Raw genomic sequence first — 18503 nt, 5'->3', positions numbered from 1 at the left:
TTTATAAAATTGAATTTTTATTCTTGTTTTTAATGGAAAATCAAAATCCTTAAAGAAGTATAGAAACAGACATCTATGTATAAATATTTACAGCACTAGAGAAAAGTATTCAAAGAAACTCTGTTTCACATTAAATTTACTGGGAGTTAATAAACAATAACTAAATTTTGACAAAACAAATAAATTTACATTAATTAATGTAATAAATAAACAGAATATCACAATGAAATGAGTAACAATGCAAAATTTACGAAAATATGCATATCAATACATGCAAATTATAAAAATAATGAACAGTAAATGAGAAATATATACACTGCATGAATTACAAAAGAGGGAAAAGAAGAAGATGCATGAAATATGCTTTAATTTCTTCCTTTATTTACCTTTACTATTACAGTGTTTCAGTTATACAATGAATATTTAAACAATGTCTGGAAAGAATTAAAAAACTCTAATTATCTGAGCCAAAACTGTTAGTATTGTGACAAGCAATATAAAATTATATAATCAAATTAATAAATCTGAATCAAGATAAGACAAAATATAATAAGAGAATAGATAGAATTACAGGAAAATTAGTTTATTTGAAATATGAAAACAGCCTACAGTATAGCATCACATTAAAACATTAGAAGGGTACCTTGGATTGTATTTATTGTAAGTTATTAATATAAATTAGAATATAGAGGAAAGGATGAAATGATAAGACTGGAATTTTAGAAAATTTGTTATTCAGTGACAGATTACATTCTTTTGATAAGATGGACAGAAAACTATTTTGAAGTAAGATCTTATTTGTTCAAAATGTTCTCTAAATCTGGAACACTGCACCATTAAGTAAGGTTTGAGACTGTATATCCCAGAATGAAAATACTACGAGTAATTAAAATGTAACTGAAATAATAATACAGTAATTTTATTATAATTCAATAAATGCACAAAACTGTGAGATAATTACCTCAAAGTACATCAAATTTAGAACTACAGTATACAAAAGTTTGGAATACAAAAGATCCCAAGTGTGAAAAGTGTGAATGAAAAGAGTAACAGCTACACAAAATTCTTTGCTGAACCTAGATGTATACAGACATTTTATAATAAAAAAATGATTTTTAAAACATTCTGATAGAAAAATATGAAACTCTTTGATGAGATCTAATGAAAATATCAACAGAATCAACTTGAAGATGTTTACAAGTTTTTGCAAAACAGTACGTTTTCTATGAAAAATTAAATAATATTTCTTAATTTCTTGTAGAGTTTTAACCCATAGAAATAAAAGTCAAATATTATTGTCCCAGCAGTTCGTACATGTGGTATATAAATATTGTTAAGAATTACCTCGATTTTCTATCAGTTAATGAGAAATAACTGTTTTGCTAATAACTGAAATATGAAATGTACTGTGACCCAAAATGTTTTTCGATGCCTTTTAATTACTTTTTCTTACTGTTATTTATTTCACTTAGAGTGCAAGTAGATGCGTAGCAATACAATAACAACAGTATTCAAATTATAATTTAATTGAATATAAGTCACAGAGTAATATCACATGTAAATTTTCTGTCAAACATTCTCAATTATATGTAATAGGGAATGTTTACAAACTAAGTACAATATCTGTGAATTTAAAAATGTTCTGCCTAAAAAACACTGAAGATGTATAGTTTTCCTATATCCTTAAAGTTCAAATGCATACCGTATAACAGACTAGCGGCTCAAAACAGGAATGGCTGTGAACGGCTCCCTATGAGAAAATCTTTTGAACGAACTGCGCATGCGCCGTTTCTTTCTATCGCCAACAAATGATGGTAAACCTATTGTAATTTCTCGCTAGCGTTTCGCGTTTCATTTGAATTAGCGTAGGTGTTGTCAGTGAGATTAATAACAACGATAATAAAAAAAGTCATTTCAAATGTTTACGCAAGGAAATATTTTTTGCTCTTTTTCACACTATATATGCTATCATCGATAGAATTAAGAACTTTTAGTAATTAGGTCAAAATTAATTTTAGCGTGTAAATTTCAAACTCACAAATTTGAGTACAGATTTTCATCAGATGTCTGAAGGCAGTTACTATATTTCAGTACAGCAAATCCTGGAATATAAAAGAAAAAAAATTTAATTGAAGTCTATTCTTCAGCTTCATTCTAATTCCTATCGATACATCTCTCTAAAACAGTTTGTTACAGAAGTTTCAGATGTAAAAGAAGTTCATAAAAGTATTAATCAATGAAATTATTTCCAATGGTCGGTGAAATCGGTTGCAGTTTCAGACACTGTTGCAGAAGTTTTCACATACAATTGCTGTTTATTGTGCAAGTAATATTGAAACTAACTAAAGCGCTTGCATAGATTTCTGCATCTTGGCGGAAAAAATGGAACATTAGTGGAAACAAATTATGTATATATTGATACTGTAAAATTTGGGAAGTTTCAAAGACCCAGCAGAAAATATGGTGGCATTGATATCAGTTGCATATTTACTTTTCCAGACTATTATATCTGAAAAGTACGAAAAGCATTTCATCTACACCATCAGCTTCTTACAAAAATAACTGAGGCTCATCTCAGTTATTTTTGTAATATAGTATGTACGTATTAATAAAAGATGCTGTGAATGTAATTTGCTGTACAAGATAATAAAGATGAGTGTCGTCAGGATTTCTAAATATATGTTTGAACAATTATGTACAAAACATTCCTTCAAATTCACTTGAAAGAAATGAGGAAACGAAACTGAAAAAATTCAAGAATCAGTAAAAAGCAACTTTTTTTATATTTGGATGATATTTTCTTAATGCTATGTTTAAAATCACAATTTCTTAAACTGTTTGTTTTAAGTATACATTTATACTTCTTGCAGGGTTAAAGTGGCCCTAAATCAACATAATTTATTATATTATAAATAATGAAAATTGTACATTACTTATATAAAGAGAAACATAAAGTGACATAGTATGTTAAGTTAGGTTTGCAAAGGTAATTTAAATATTTTCATTGTGCAAGACTTGTATGCTTAAGAATTTTTCAATCTTGGTGTTATTTATCGTATAAAACATCACGATTCAAATAAAAGTACTATTTTGTGGTATAATTCCATTATAGGGGCCGTAGCAAATTGCAGCAAAAATATATGCGCAAAATCTAACGAAAGCGGCGATTTCACACCACCTAAATTTAAATAGTTCTATATTTGTAAGTCATCGCCCACACGATATATTGATTAGGGAAGCTGACTGCGATACTACAAGGCCTAGGCTCGAATTCCGGAGAAAGCATGGTTATAACTGCTGGTTCCTTCATAGATTTTTCCGCACCTATTGGTTTATTAGGTGCCTCCGTAATAAAGTGACCACCACCTGGCCTTAGTTGTGGCCAAGCCGAAGGCCCGCCGTTGGGGGGGGGAATATTTGTAAGTCGCCATTGGAATACTGGTTTATTTTTTTTTATTCTTTTTTGATAATGATATGGATCTAACAATTTGGGAATTGCCCAATGACAAAATGTCTGCAATATAATTTTTCCAAAGAAAAGACATCATTCATTATAGAATATTATGATCGAAAAACCACGAGATGAAATTATGCTTTAGCGGTAACTCAATAGCGAAATGGAGGTGCAGGAATGAACCTGTATTCTGAAGAAAGGATTAAGAAGTCAGATATTGGATCGAAGGAACAAAAATCCCCTTCCTCATAACTGATAGGCAGGCTCACCTATTTTTGGTATCAAGAGATGACATCTATTGAATTTTGTGAACTCCAACTGAAGATGAACCACAATACAACTGTAGACTGGAAGATATGCGTGAGGTGTGTGCCATAGCATTAATTTCTCAGCCTAAGTTGAAATTCGGCGGATGTGGAAAAAATTATGAAGCAGACAAAAGCCTTTTCAGTAGAAGCAAGAATAACATTGGACGTCTTCTTCTGCCACAATGGGTTTTCGGTGGATTGTGCAGAGAATCAAAAGAATGTTTTAGTCGCTATTCCAGATCGATCGGTGAAAACCTTATGGAACATCATAAAGGTTTGGTTTGGTTTATGTGATTAGAGCAAAGCCTCGAGGGCTATCTCCCTAAGGGAAGAGAGGCCTACGTGGAGGACTTTCTAAGGGAAACTGGCTTGTATACACGTTACACGTAGAGAAAACCATTAAATTGTCCATACACTCAGCCCGTTTGCGGGATTCAAACCTCAGACCGAACTACCAGTGTTCAGCGACTTTATCGCTCGGCCACTGATGTTCGAACATCATAAAGGAAAATGTCACAGAAGGAAGCATTATTTATACTGACTGCTAGAAATCATATAAGTTGGATGAACTGCGATATGTCGGCATTAAACATTTTACTGTCACCCACAACTAGAATTTTGTGGACCCCGAAACGGGGACCATACGCAAACGATACAGCGACTGTGGGGCAGTGATAAATGGCGTAATAAACACCATCGGGGCACATTTCAATTCTTATTTGTCCGAGTTTATGTATAGACATTTGCACAAAAAAAAAAAAAAAAAAAAAAACTGAAATTTTTTCTGCGATGCTGCAGGATCTTAAAAATTTTATGCCTCCCGTTTAATTTCACTTATTTTTAACCCTTTTTTTAATAAATTAAATTAACAAAAATGTGTAATATATGAAGTTAACCTTCCATCAACTTAAATTAATAATCTTAGATAGTTACAATAATGCTTTCTTACAGTTACAATTAGCCGTTTGTTTATATTAAATTATAATAATAAAGTGTATTATATGAAGGTAAACTTTCATATAAATTAAAATAATACTCTTAGATAGTTATTTTTTATTATTATGCTTTTCTTGAGTTAAGGTTACCATAATTATTTTGGCATCAACAATAGTTTTGGTGATTTTTTGCGGTCCCTATAACGGAATTGTACCGTATTTTTAAATGAAAATTAGTTATTTAAGTCCTTTTTATCTATAAAAATACATACTGCAATTATTTACTTAAGTCATAAGGCCCTTTTCAAAAGTTTATGTCTAATTTAAAATAATTAGTTAATGTCAACTTAATCATATATATAATTATTGTAAAATCGTGGTGTTTAAAATGCTTTTCCCTACTGAAAAAGAGTGTTTTTGTTATAACTTTATAGAATTAAAAATCCCTCAAAGTAGTATATTTATAGTTTAAAATGTTTGTTAATAAAAATTTATTTATTTACATGATGTTTCTTAAAGTGAAGTAAAAAAAAATGATTGCTTGCTTATTTGTATTCATGAAGGTATATTTCTAATACAAGTAATAATAACTTTTGAAAAATGTTTCATGATTCGAGTAAAATCTGGATATAAGGGCCTTTATAGCAGTCGAAACAATGTCGTTTCTTTTCAAATTGTATGTGCCATGTTCAAATGCATGATTTATGTGAATTCAATCACAAATTTGATTCTGCTTTGATCTGAGTGTTTCATGATTTTTTGCTGTATTGAAGAAAATTTTTTGGAAATTAGTTAATGGCATTAAGGTTCTTTAAATTAGTGTGTTCAAGATTCGGCGTATATGAATCTATTCATGCACATTATGTTTCTGAGAATAAAATCAGAAAACTGTTATCCTCCTTATTTATAAATATGTTGGTAATTTCAAATGTAGGTAATAATGGAACTCTGATGTAAATAGAATTATTATAAAAAATGTTGTATGATTCTGACAAAATTTGAATGTAAAGGTTTTTTATATCATTTGACACAAGGCTGCGGTTATTCACTTAAATCAATTAGGCCCTTTTCAGATTGTATCTGCCATGTCCAAATGCATAATTGATGTGAATTTATTCACAAGTTTGATTCTAATATATGGAGTTTTTCTAATTTTGAAGAAAGTGTTTTGGATATTGACTAATAGCATTAATACTCTTTCAAATAATGTAGCTATTATTTAATGTAGAGTTTATGTGAATCTATTCATGCATGTTGTTCCTGAAAATGACATCAGAACATTAAATACCTGTTTATTTATATTCATGAAAAAATATTTCAAACCTAGGTAATTATTTATTACTATTGTATGTAGAGCTAATATAAAGTGTTTCGCATTTGTGTTAGAAGTTGGATGTTTGAAGTTTTTGCTTTGAAAATTATTTCAAACCTTAAAAACTATGTCTTTAGTATTACAAAGTTTGCTTTATCTAAGTGTAATCGTATAACAAGTTAGGATATATAATTTAGATCTTTTATGCTTGTTCTCAGCATTAAAAATCAAGTTATGGTTATATGGAAAAAAAAAAAAAAAAAAAATCTTTTTAAATTATGTGTCTAACATTCAGATGTTTGATTTAAGTCAGTTTATTTGAAAATGAAACTGAAGAAATTTATTACTTGCTACTATTATTAGTATGCGGTGTAGCTGAAAATCAATTAAAAACATTTTATGATAAAATTTTTGTATCCGAAACTGCAAGATAATTTTCTTTTTTCCCTTTTTGTAATTTATTATGTACTTTAAAACTTGTTATTGAGTTCTTCCATTTCCTTATTTTTCAAGTGTTAAAATACTATATGAAATTTTTATAGATGATTACTATATGATATACTATATGATTTTTTAGTAAAATAAAAATTTATTTTTGATTTGTGCAATTTTCTTACTTTATGAAATCACAAAACTTGTTTAAGAACTACAAAACTCGTTTAAGAACATCTTATTACAAATAATGTTTAAACATTTAATACTTCTAAAATCTAAATTTATAGGTGATGAAAGCATAAATGAAGTACGTCATACTCAATTAATCACACTACATAAGAGAAACATTTACGAAAGTCAGTAAACATGTATTGCCACTATTTCATTATTATTATTTTTTTTAATTTGCATTTTTAAAATTCTCTAAAATGGGGCATAAATAATATAACGATAGAAATAAAATGACTGCATAATAGGTATATAAAGCGGTTGAAATCTGATGTAAGAAAGTTAATTTTACTATATTATGCAACGATGAATTTCAATCAGGAAGTTGGAAGGTTTGTTTAGAAGGAGATTCTGATATAACCCTAGAGCTTCTGTGGAAGTTTCTATTGTTGGTCGTGAGGCATTCCTCCTTAAGGCAGATATCTGTAAAATACTTTTACATAATCCAAATAATCCTAATCCCTTAGTTTTCAGTGAAGATATTCCTTCTGTTAGGTAGCTAGCACACATTTCATCATTCTCAATTAAACTAGCAAACCTCTTTAAATGTAATAGTTTTGATTCCCATAGAACATTTTAAAATTTAGGAAAATATTTTTTTGTTGTAATCTACATGAGCATTAAAGTTATATATGAATGGAAAATATTCAAATAATTATTCCAAAACTAAATAAATATGATTATGGTTATTAGAGAAAAAATTCTGAAATTTGTAGTTTTTTTTTTTTTTTTTTTTTTTTTAGTTTGTTAAAGATGTCTTCAAATCAATCCATAATAAAATTATTACTTTCAGGTTACGTTAACTTCATATGGACTATCTGCCTAAGGGAAGGGATGCTTCCATGGAGGACCTTTCTTAGGGAAACGAGAACCGAAAATATTTATTTTTATGACAGGAATTTCTCTTATTTTGTTCTCAGAAGCACTATCATAATATTCGAAAAATGTCTCTTCTGCCTAGTGATGGCTCGGAAGCTGAACGTGAATGTTTTCACGGAAAGAATTTTAATATTTAACTGTTCAGTTTTCATTGTTCGCAATGAACTCTGTCTAAATAGCAGATCTTTCATTTTTAGCATTTAAAACAGTTATCATATGTGTGAAAAATATTATTTATATATAAATTGAAAAAGGAACCACTCTCACATTCGAATTTTCCGATAATTGATAGAAACAACGCCAAGTGGCGCATAATAGCCAAATGTAGTAGCCCAATGATCATTTGAAAATAAATACATTTCATTATGTCCTTGAGCATGCGCATAACAGGCCTTCCGTAAGGAGACGCTCACAGCCATCCCTGTTTTGAGCCGCTAGTATATAACAGCGATAGCAAATTTTTACCGATAACTACTGTGCTTGTTTACGATATTATTTACCTATTGTAATTGCCAAGCAGTGATAAACCAAAGAGTAGGGCAACCACTGTTAGAACTATATTAACCCTGCTCGTATGCCATTGGTCAGCAAAGATAATGTAACGATGACGTAGGTACACTTCCGGTTATGACGTACAACACACTTCCGGGTTCTGATTTGCAGAATTGTAGCCGACCAAGGAGGTTAGAATAGAAGGAGGGAAGGTTCAACTTAAAAGGTGAAGCTTGACGGCCATGTTACTGTTATCACTGTGACTTGTGCAAGGAAGTCTGTAATTGTAACATTTTTTTTCCCTTCTCTTTTTGAAGCATGTCAGCTTATATTGCATATGGATGCACAAATAAATTTTCGAAAAATATTCCTGGGATTACTGTTCACTCGTAAGTATTGATTTTCTTTTTTTATGCAATTTTATAAATATGTTAAAAAATATCACAATGCCATGTTGTTTTCTTTCCTGATGTGACAAAAATGACTTAATTATAATCGAAACATGTTAAATACATTTTAATGTTTTTGCTTACAGTTGATATCTTCGTTCCTTAACATACAATGATATATGCTAGAATTTAAACTGTATAATTTGAATGCTTAGATAATTCGTTTTATAATTTTCATGAAAAGTAAGAAATCAATTGTTACTATTTTTATGAATTGTGAAGGTGTTAAATAAAGCAACGCTTTTCTTTATGTATTAATTACTATTCATTCTTAAGTTTTGTGAACTGTTACGAATATAATTTGTGCATTTGATCAATATAAACTGTTCTGTTGTTAAAATGATTTTGCATAAGCTTACAAATTTCTGGGCAGTATAGCGATAAATGTAAGTAAATTATTTACACAATTGAACATGTGGAAAGATATTTCAAGGTAATTTCTGTGAGATTCATAAATATGAAACGCGCATAAACTGAAATCATTGAATTGACATAAATCTGTTTTATTTTATTAATATTTATTTTCTTGTTGATATAAGGTTATTGGTTGTGAAAAGAATCGATTTAAAACTTTCATTTAAAAAAAAAAAGCAACACGTTACCATTTTTTAGATAATTATCTGTTATTAATTTCAGGTAAAAATGATTCTTTAATAAATTATAATAATATTGGGAATAAATCAGAAATATCACTTCTTAAAGAAACAATTGGAATGTATAATACCCGAGAAGTTGCTAATAAAACCTAAACAAATTCTTGAAATTATGCAGAATAATAATTTTTAAAGGCTTTAATGTTATGCACATGCATTTAGATTTCGAAATATTTCTTAATGATTTTCTGTACTTAGTAAATTACAGGTATCATCTTTATAACTTTAAAACAAAAAAATAACAATAGCGAAGCATTTCATTATAAATTCAACATATTTTTACTGGAAAATGTATGCATAGAACAGCTTACAAACACGTACGTTTCACTACCGTATTGCAATGTTTTGAAGTAACAAACATGGACGCTGCTTGTTCCGTGGAGTTTCATTCCCCGATAATGGAGGAAACTGCGAACTCTCCCTCCTTCTATTCTAACCTCCTTGTAGCCGACAGACACAGACAGACAAAGTAGACAGATGTCTTGTTTTGCACCCGCTAAGTCTTTCTGCACCGATGGGCGAAAAATCAAGCATAGGTGCGAAGGAAAGGTATATAGAAAGAGGGGCAATTTCGTGTTTGAGGAGAGTAAAAAGGAACTTCGTACATTTTTTACGAGTTCAAAAGGCCAGAAAGAAAAGATGGGACAAAATAAAATTTAAAATAAATGGCCCACAAATAATAGAGGAGGAAAAAAAAGGGCCTATAGAAAGAAAAGGAAAAGATGTAGAAAATATCCTAAAATACGATTGTGTCCATGAGTGTAGTTAAGGAGTTCATCTGCAAAGATTAGTGTCTTTAAGAAGCAAACTTTAGCTAAGTTAAAAAAAAAGAATGAATTCCTACATGGTAATGTGTATGCCCTTATCTTGAGACCTAACTAGAAAAGACATATATCATCACAGAGATGTACATAATATTTTAAATAAAGTAACATTAAATATTACCGTTTCCAAAAAATTCATGTATATTTCAGAAAAACAGTAATTGACAAAATTATAAATCCATCATACACAGTGTGAGAGCATTTCAGCAAAAATAAATTATACAGTTTATTTTTCTTAAATATTAGTTAAATATAAAATTAATTTATTAATTTAACCGTTGAAATTTATTATAGTACAAGTTTAACAAATTCCGTCACTGTATTTTTATTTGCTCATAATTCTAAGTTTGAGACCTGAAAAAAAAAAAAAAAAGTCGGGGATCTTTGTTACAAAAATCACAATCTATACTCATCGATGATCAAGAGATCCCCATTTTTCCCTCACAAGAAATTCCAAAGCACGAAAAGGGGGGCCTCCGAAGGGTGTGAGTTGCTGATAAGAACGGACTACTGATAAGGAATGTGGCGTCTCTACGGAATAGTTACGAAGAAAAGAACCACATGACCTGCTACTATTACCAACTATTGTATAATGCTAGAATCTTATGAAAAATAATAAATAAAGAAATTTAATGACACTCTAGTGATAGAGAAACAGATATTTTATGGAGAACAGAATGTTACTTATCTGAATATTCCGTGTCAGAGCCTCTTTTGGATTTCTCGCGTTCATAGTGAACACCTAACAAAACACCTGAAGTTTCGAAGAAGCGAAGTTTCCTTTTTCAATTTGAAGAATGAGACATTGCATAGGAAAGGTGCATTTAACTATTTTAGAGAGTTGAAAACATTTTTGAAACACTTATTTAAAAAACTTCGGAGCTATGTTCAGACACTGCCTCCAGCTCCTCCAGCTTTCGTGATCCTCTCAAAAAATAGCCGACAGACAGACAGACAGACAAAGTAGACAGATGTCTTGTTTTGCACCCGCTAAGTCTTTCTGCACCGATGGGCGAAAAATCAAGCATAGGTGCGAAGGAAAGGTATATAGAAAGAGGGGCAATTTCGTGTTTGAGGAGAGTAAAAAGGAACTTCGTACATTTTTTACGAGTTCAAAAGGCCAGAAAGAAAAGATGGGACAAAATAAAATTTAAAATAAATGGCCCACAAATAATAGAGGAGGAAAAAAAAGGGCCTATAGAAAGAAAAGGAAAAGAAGTAGAAAATATCCTAAATTACGATTGTGTCCATGAGTGTAGTTAAAAGGAGAAGAAACTGTCTTTATTTACAATAAATAGTGTCTCACACGTGTGTTTGTGTAGTGAGTGTGTTTGGTAATGGTGAATAGATGTGTTACTGGGAAAAAAACAAATATTGACGGTGTTAAAATGCTTCGTATCAAGGTATTTAGCATGGAATATAAAGTAATATGTACGCTTGCATCCTGAGATATCAACAAAGGTCATCAAACAAAAGTATATATTAATTTAACCAAAGTAACTTATGCTACTTTCATTCTCAACATTTTCATACATTTTTCAAAAAGCAGCAGCAGGTTAACAACATAGAACCATATACAATACAAGACCACAACCGCATACACCCAAATAAATAAATATATATATATATTATTTTATTTATATATATATATATATATATATATATATATAATTCTACTTTAATTAAACTTAGGAGATAATATAATCAATTAATCAATACTGTTTAGGAAATAAATTATTATTAACTAACTTTGCAGCAATTGCGCAAGTAATAATAACTTGTATTCGCACTAAATGGATTTAAGTTCATACAACATTATATATATATATATATATATATTTATGTGTGTAAATTACTGAGTATATGTATTAAAAACACAAATTAAACAGTATTTATTAATTTAACTATCATAATTTATTACAAGATTAATTATTTTACTATCATAATTTATTACTAGTTAAATAATGTTAATATAACACAATGAGGCACACTGTTATTTATATAAGCTCATAGTTCTAAAAATTCATTTAAGGCGGTGAAGAATAAACCATCCCTTACATATGGACATTTAACAGATAGCAAAGAACAGTATGAGAAAAAATCGGTGAGGTATAATATTATTTAAAGGCGAAACTATATTCAAGCGATCTAGAAAGAAAAGAGAATCCAGAAGATCCGAGAGGGAAATAGCGCGATGCCCAAATTATCCCTCTCATCCCCAAATTTTCCCTCTCTCGAGATTCCTTAAGGGCTTTGTAAGTGTTGACAGACGTGAACTGATAACGCTGGCGTCTGTTTCGAGTTGATACACAAAGGAAGCCACAAGCAATGGCAATTTCAAGTATTTTTTAATGCTTTAAACTGATGAAAAATTAAGATTTATTGATTTAAAGGCACTTATTTATACAAATTTGATTTAGTTTAGATGAAAGAAAAGTACTTATCTTAAAATTCCAGGCTTTTGGAGTATATCCTTACATTGTCCGCTGTTTTATTCTCGTCAACATCGGAGCCGAAATTCATTGGAATGATATAGGTTTTGTAGGGGAAAAATAAACATTTTTCAAAGAAATTTAATTGATAATCACCAAGAGGAAAGGAAAAATTTTCACTTTTTTACGGAGCGCAGCGATCGTGCTGCCGCTTCTGACCACAGTACAAATAAAATCGCAGAATTGTAGCTCGTTCAAGTATTACGAGAATGGAATTACGGTTACAGCTAACATAGTGGTCAATTACATTTATTCAATTTCAATTACCGAGATATCCATTTACTCAATGTTAAATGCATGTGCCCCTGTATAGCTTTCTCTTAAGTTTGGTTTGATGGTTTGATAGCCTCTTATAATGTATCAAAATTAACTGCTAAATCGGGGAAAGCTCATACCATCGGCGAAGAGGTGATATTACCGGCTGTTAAGGAATTTTGAGAAACAGTTTTACATCATACAGTAGCATTCAATATTATAAAAAATGTCCCATTAAGCAATAATACAGTGCGATGACGAAATGATGAGATGCTGAAGCTTCCTTATGCAAACTTTTGAAACTCACCGAATTTTCTCTTCAGGTTGATGAAGCAACCTTGTCAAGTATTAACGAAGCTTTACTGTTAGCGTACATCCGGTTTGTGAAGGAAGAAAAAATTATTCAAGCGATGATTTTTACTAAATGCTTGATTAAAAAGATAATAAAAGTGATTCTATTTTTAATACTGTTGTATAGACATTAGGTTATTTTGAAACAAGAAAGAAGAAAAATGTGCAATGCCCTCGCCGAGACTCGAACATCGGACCTCTCGAATACGCGCCGAACGTGCTGAACATTGCACCACGAAGGCATGCTAAGAAGGCGGGAGAAATACCTTATACTGTCAAAGATTATTTTAAAGAGAAAAATATTAATCTTGCAAATATTATGTCTGTTGCCACCGCTGGAGCTTCTGCAATAGTGAGTCGCTCTCGTGAGTTCATCGCCCTTTTGAAGAAAGAGGTGCCAAATATTTCAGTTGTTCGTTACGTGATTCATTAGCAGCATTTAGTTGCAAAAAGCCTCAGCGACCGTTTGCTTCATCAGTCATTACAATGTGTCGTCAAAATTCGCAGTAATGCTCTCAACGATCGATTATTCGGGCAGCTGTTGTATGGACAACGATGAAGAATTCAGTCGCTTGCTTTTACACATCGAAGTTCGCTAGCTCTCCAAATGCGCCTGTCTCAGTAAACAGGCTCGATAGGGTCTGGAATCTTTTCGAAGTACTTGAGTTCCTTGAAGAGAAAGATGCAGCTCTGAAAGACAGATTGCTACAATTTAAGATTGATGTTGCTTACATGACCGATTTATTCGCAAAATTCAATGGAATTAATTTGCAGCTTCAAGGCGAATAGCTCAGTTGGATCACAACAAAATCTGTTATTTTTGCTTTTCTAAAAAAACTCACTTCGTAGAAGCAGAATTTTGGTCACAACGAACTCAGCCAGTTTCCGATATTGTCGGATGGAGTCGTGAAACCCCGTTCGGTGAAACACAAGTCAACACATTGAGTCTTTGGATAAGGACTTTTCTGTGCGTTCTGAGGATATTTTGTCCCTGGACGCCCCTCAATAGATCCTGAACCGTTTTATGTATACTGAGAAAGCAGAGGTTCAGATTCAGGAGAAACTAGTTGAACTTTCAACTAATGAAACTCTGAAAGACAGCTTCTAGAATTGTGATCGTCTCACAGAATTTTGGCTTCAAAGTAGCATCAGTCGCCTCTACCCTGGATTGTGGACTATCGTCAAATAATTGTTAATTGCTTTCCTTTCTTCCTACCTAGTTGAGCGAGGATTTAGAGCTGTGATTGATGTAATTACAAAAAAGGGAAGTCGACTCCAAATCATGAAAACAGGGGACTCTCTAAAAATATTGTTACGAATTTTGTATTTAGATAGTTAGTTTTAGTAGAATTATAATTACAATTGTTGTATTTTCCCGTGCAATGCAGAGCGAGACAAATTTTAAGAGAAAGCTATGCCGGAAAAGTAAGAATACAGGGCACGTGCAGTAACATAGTGTAAATGGATATCTCGGTAATTTGTATTGAAATTGAATAAATGTATTTGGCCACTGTGTTAGCTGTAATTGTAATTCCATTCTCTTATTGCTTTCCAGAAATTTCGAGAAGGTGAAATTAGAAAGTTATTAGAACTTTCTCGAGACCAGTTGAAAACTATAAAAGGCCGGAGAGAGTGCATCTCAGTTCCGTTTAGTTACTGTTGTGGAGAAATGTTTAGTTCCGCGTAAGCTGATACAGGGTGATCAGCGAATAAGCCCTGATTTCAAAATTAAATATATCTACAACAAAGATCAATTATGCGGTAAACTGTACGTTTATTAGCAAAACTGTAAAAATTGTGTGCAAAAGTTTAAAATTTTAGTTATGAAAATCGTTAACAGATGGCGCTCTAATCGCAATGACCTATCAATAGCCTTTAAAATGTGCTCCGAAGTCGAAAATGATCCGTACAACTGTTGGCTAGTGAAAAGAGGCTAGCGTAGAAAGTGAAATAATGTATTCCATTGAACAACGTGTATTTTGGTTCTGCAATTTCACAAATTAGAACACAGTCCTACGGCAACACGCCGCAGTTTTCAAAGCCGATTCAATGTTCCAGTTGGACGCGATGCTTCGAACCTGTCTCTGATGCAATCCCTCGGATGCTTTTCCTGGGATTTTGCTTAACAAATCCAGAAACTTCGGCTGCATTTTCAGGAATGACTAGAGTTTGCTTAGGCCCAACATTTCCCTTTCGATCATCAGCCACGCTGCCAGTCCATTCGAATTTCGCGAAGAGAATGCAATTGGTTTTCGCATCGGGTCCAACTGGAACATTGAATAGGTTTTGAAAACTGCGACGTGTTGCCGTAGGACTGTGTTCTAATTTGTGAAATTCCAGAACAAAATACACGTTGTTCAATGGGATACATTATTTCACTTTCTACGCTAGCGTTTTTTCACTAGCTAAAGGCCGGAGGCATTATCGGACCCTTTTTCGTACGAGAAACGATAACTACTGAACGTTACGTTACAATTTTGGAACAATTTGTCAGCACTAACTAGGAGGATCGACCAGGTATCGACTGGTTCCTGCAAGATGGGGCTCGACCACATCGAACAAATAAAGTTTTTCACTTTCTTCATGACTACTTTGGGAATAAAATAATTGCGTTAGATTATCCTCAATTTACTGACACAGGAATAGCTTGGCCTCCATATTCTCCCGATCTGAGTCCTTGTGACTTCTTTCTGTAGGGCGCATTGAAAGACGCTGCCTATTGAAACAATCCTGCTACTCTAGATGAGCTTGAATCGTTGATTGGTGTTGCATGTGTGATTCCATTTCCGTCAAAACATTGTAAGACGTGATGTCAAATTTCATTGTTCGTTTACGCCACCTCATTGTTTCGAACGGTGAACATTTTGAAAAAATTGTATTTTGATTGCAAAGGCTGCTTCACTTAATTTTTTTAATTAATTTTTTTTTACTCCTTTCAGAGAAAGAGTTTTCAGCGCAGAGCGCCATCTGTTGACGATTTTTGTAACTAAATTTTCTAAACTTTTGCACACCATTTTTACAGTTTCGCTAATAAATGTGCAGTTTACCGCATAATTCTATCGATTTTTGTTGTAGAGATATTTAATTTTGAAATCAGGGCTTATTCGCTGATCACCTTGTATATCGAGTTAACTTTTTCTTTAGATACGATAGCTTAGAAAACTCAAATTGCAACTCGTACATTCAATCTATTGCGAAACCGTACGCACGCAGCATTATTGAACCGAATGTTCAGAAACTTGGTCTGAAACACCAAGCACAAGCATCCCACTGATCACACTTGATTTTTGCTATTGATATTTCTCGTTTAGTGTATTTTTTGCTGTTCTTTTTTAAGTATTTAATTAAGAATAAACATTTTTTTAAATATAAAAAATCGCTTAAGATTTTTTTTTTTTTTTTTTGTCTTAGTCTTTTTAGTTTTAGCCAAAGAAATATTACCTTTCAGAGCTAAACTATCGATTTAAACAAACAAATTTGGTATGTAAAAAAATTACTTAAAATTTTTGTTTTTATAATTCAAGAACCCTCCTTTTCCGTACCCTAAATTACAGAATTTTCACATGGGAGCGTGGAAAAATGTTTCTCTCCGTAGGGGTGGCGGCAGCTTTAAAAAGATCGAGAATCACTATAAAATAATATAGTAAGATAATTTTTAACGTTTGCAAAACTAAACTATTAAACATAATGTATAAAACATTTACAATACATTATTTTAAATTCATCTTAAACTTTAGATCATATGTACATAAATTGCGTAACGTTACTTTATAATTCCGCCAAACCTTCCTGAACAACAGTCTTTTGGACCAAAACAGAATATCCATTTCTAGACTAAAAATTAATGCGATATAATGCAAATGTTCGAAGTCTCCTTCTTGTTAATTATTCTTTAGTTTAGGTTGCATGTAGATCTGATATTTCCGGAAAAAAAAAAAAAAAAAAAAGATACAGGCAAAACACACTAGCGAGGCAAATCATAATTCTTTTTATTTCAAACTGAAATTTCTAATATACAGTTGCTGTACATTTTATAAATTTGCTACATCATTTTTACATATTTACCTCTTGAACTTAAAATTAAAAGTATAGCAAGAATTTTCATAATTAGCTTACATGAAAGATCTTTGTATGAACTTCTAGCCAGGTAAATGTTTTGTTTTCAGGTACTATTTTGTCTTTTAAATGATAAGGCTCAGCGGATTTTAATTCCATTTTTGACGTCATATTTATGCGAAGCTTGGTTTTCGGCAGTCACTATAATAAAAAGCAAGTATAGAGCAAAAATTAACCCAGAAAGAAAAATGAGTTTAGGCGTGTCCAGCTCATTTCCACGATTTGAGAAAATGTGAAGTGCAAGCTCATCTATCATACTAATTATTAATTTAATGTTATTAAAGAAAAAAAAAAGTTAAATAACGAAGACACGTGAGTTTTATTATCTCTTGCATGCGATTAGTCATACTTTTACTTAGGGCGCCATTGAGAAAAGGCGCAGCGATTCGGAAAAAACGTTTGGGAACCACTGCCATATACATTTCCTTGACCCTAAGGCTTGATTTTTAGCCCTGCGGGTAGAAAGAGTTAGCGGGTGCAAAACAAGATATATGTCTTGTCCTCTTGTCTGTCTTTATACTCCGTAGTCTTGTCTGAGTGGTTTCTTCATACCCCTGCTTTAAGTTTAGACCTGCAAAATTATTTATAAAGATATGGCTACTGTTTTGAGCAGTGATGATTTAGTGCATGTCGCCAATAATTACATAAAAACTAGCAAAATAATGATACTTAGCAGGATGAAACTCCTATTACCACGTTTCCCAAAAATGGTCCACTTTTGTTGCATTATTTATAGAAAGCGCTACAGTAATCACTCATCCATATTAACGTAGTATTTTAAATAGACAATAATGGAGGAAATTATCAGTTTTCATTATGAATAAGGAATATAATGGAATCTGTTTTGTTTCTAGATGCAACAGCAGTTATAGAACTCTAAGGTTGGAAAATAGAAACTTGGGAATGAAGAATCCAAGTGTATTGAGAGCTCAAAAGGTGAGCAACATTTAAATCATGCCTCATCACAATCAGATGAATTTATATAACTTTTCAGAACGTCTGGATTGTTAGTAAATAAGAGGATATTCTGTGTGCTTATAAAAATGTAATGAATTGGAAATTAATTAAATATTGCACATAACTTATGTGAATTTAATGTGCACCATGTCGTGAATGAAAGCAGGCAATCGGTAGATTTTAAAGTTAAATAAAATTTCTGAAATTGTACAAGAATGATAGAAATATTTGCATTTTTATTTCACTTACAGAAAATAAGACAAACTTATTCTTCCCCTTCTTTTCTGTTTGAAGTTAAAAGAAAAGTTTAAATCTATTGTATTACTTTCTGGAATTAAGGATTAATAAATTAATGAGCCCACA

This window comes from Stegodyphus dumicola, chromosome 5 (genome assembly GCF_044657685.1).
Source record: "Stegodyphus dumicola isolate Sdum_Otavi_A_Nest chromosome 5, ASM4465768v1".
Classification (NCBI taxonomy): domain Eukaryota; kingdom Metazoa; phylum Arthropoda; class Arachnida; order Araneae; family Eresidae; genus Stegodyphus; species Stegodyphus dumicola.
This window is presented reverse-complemented; position numbering follows the sequence as displayed.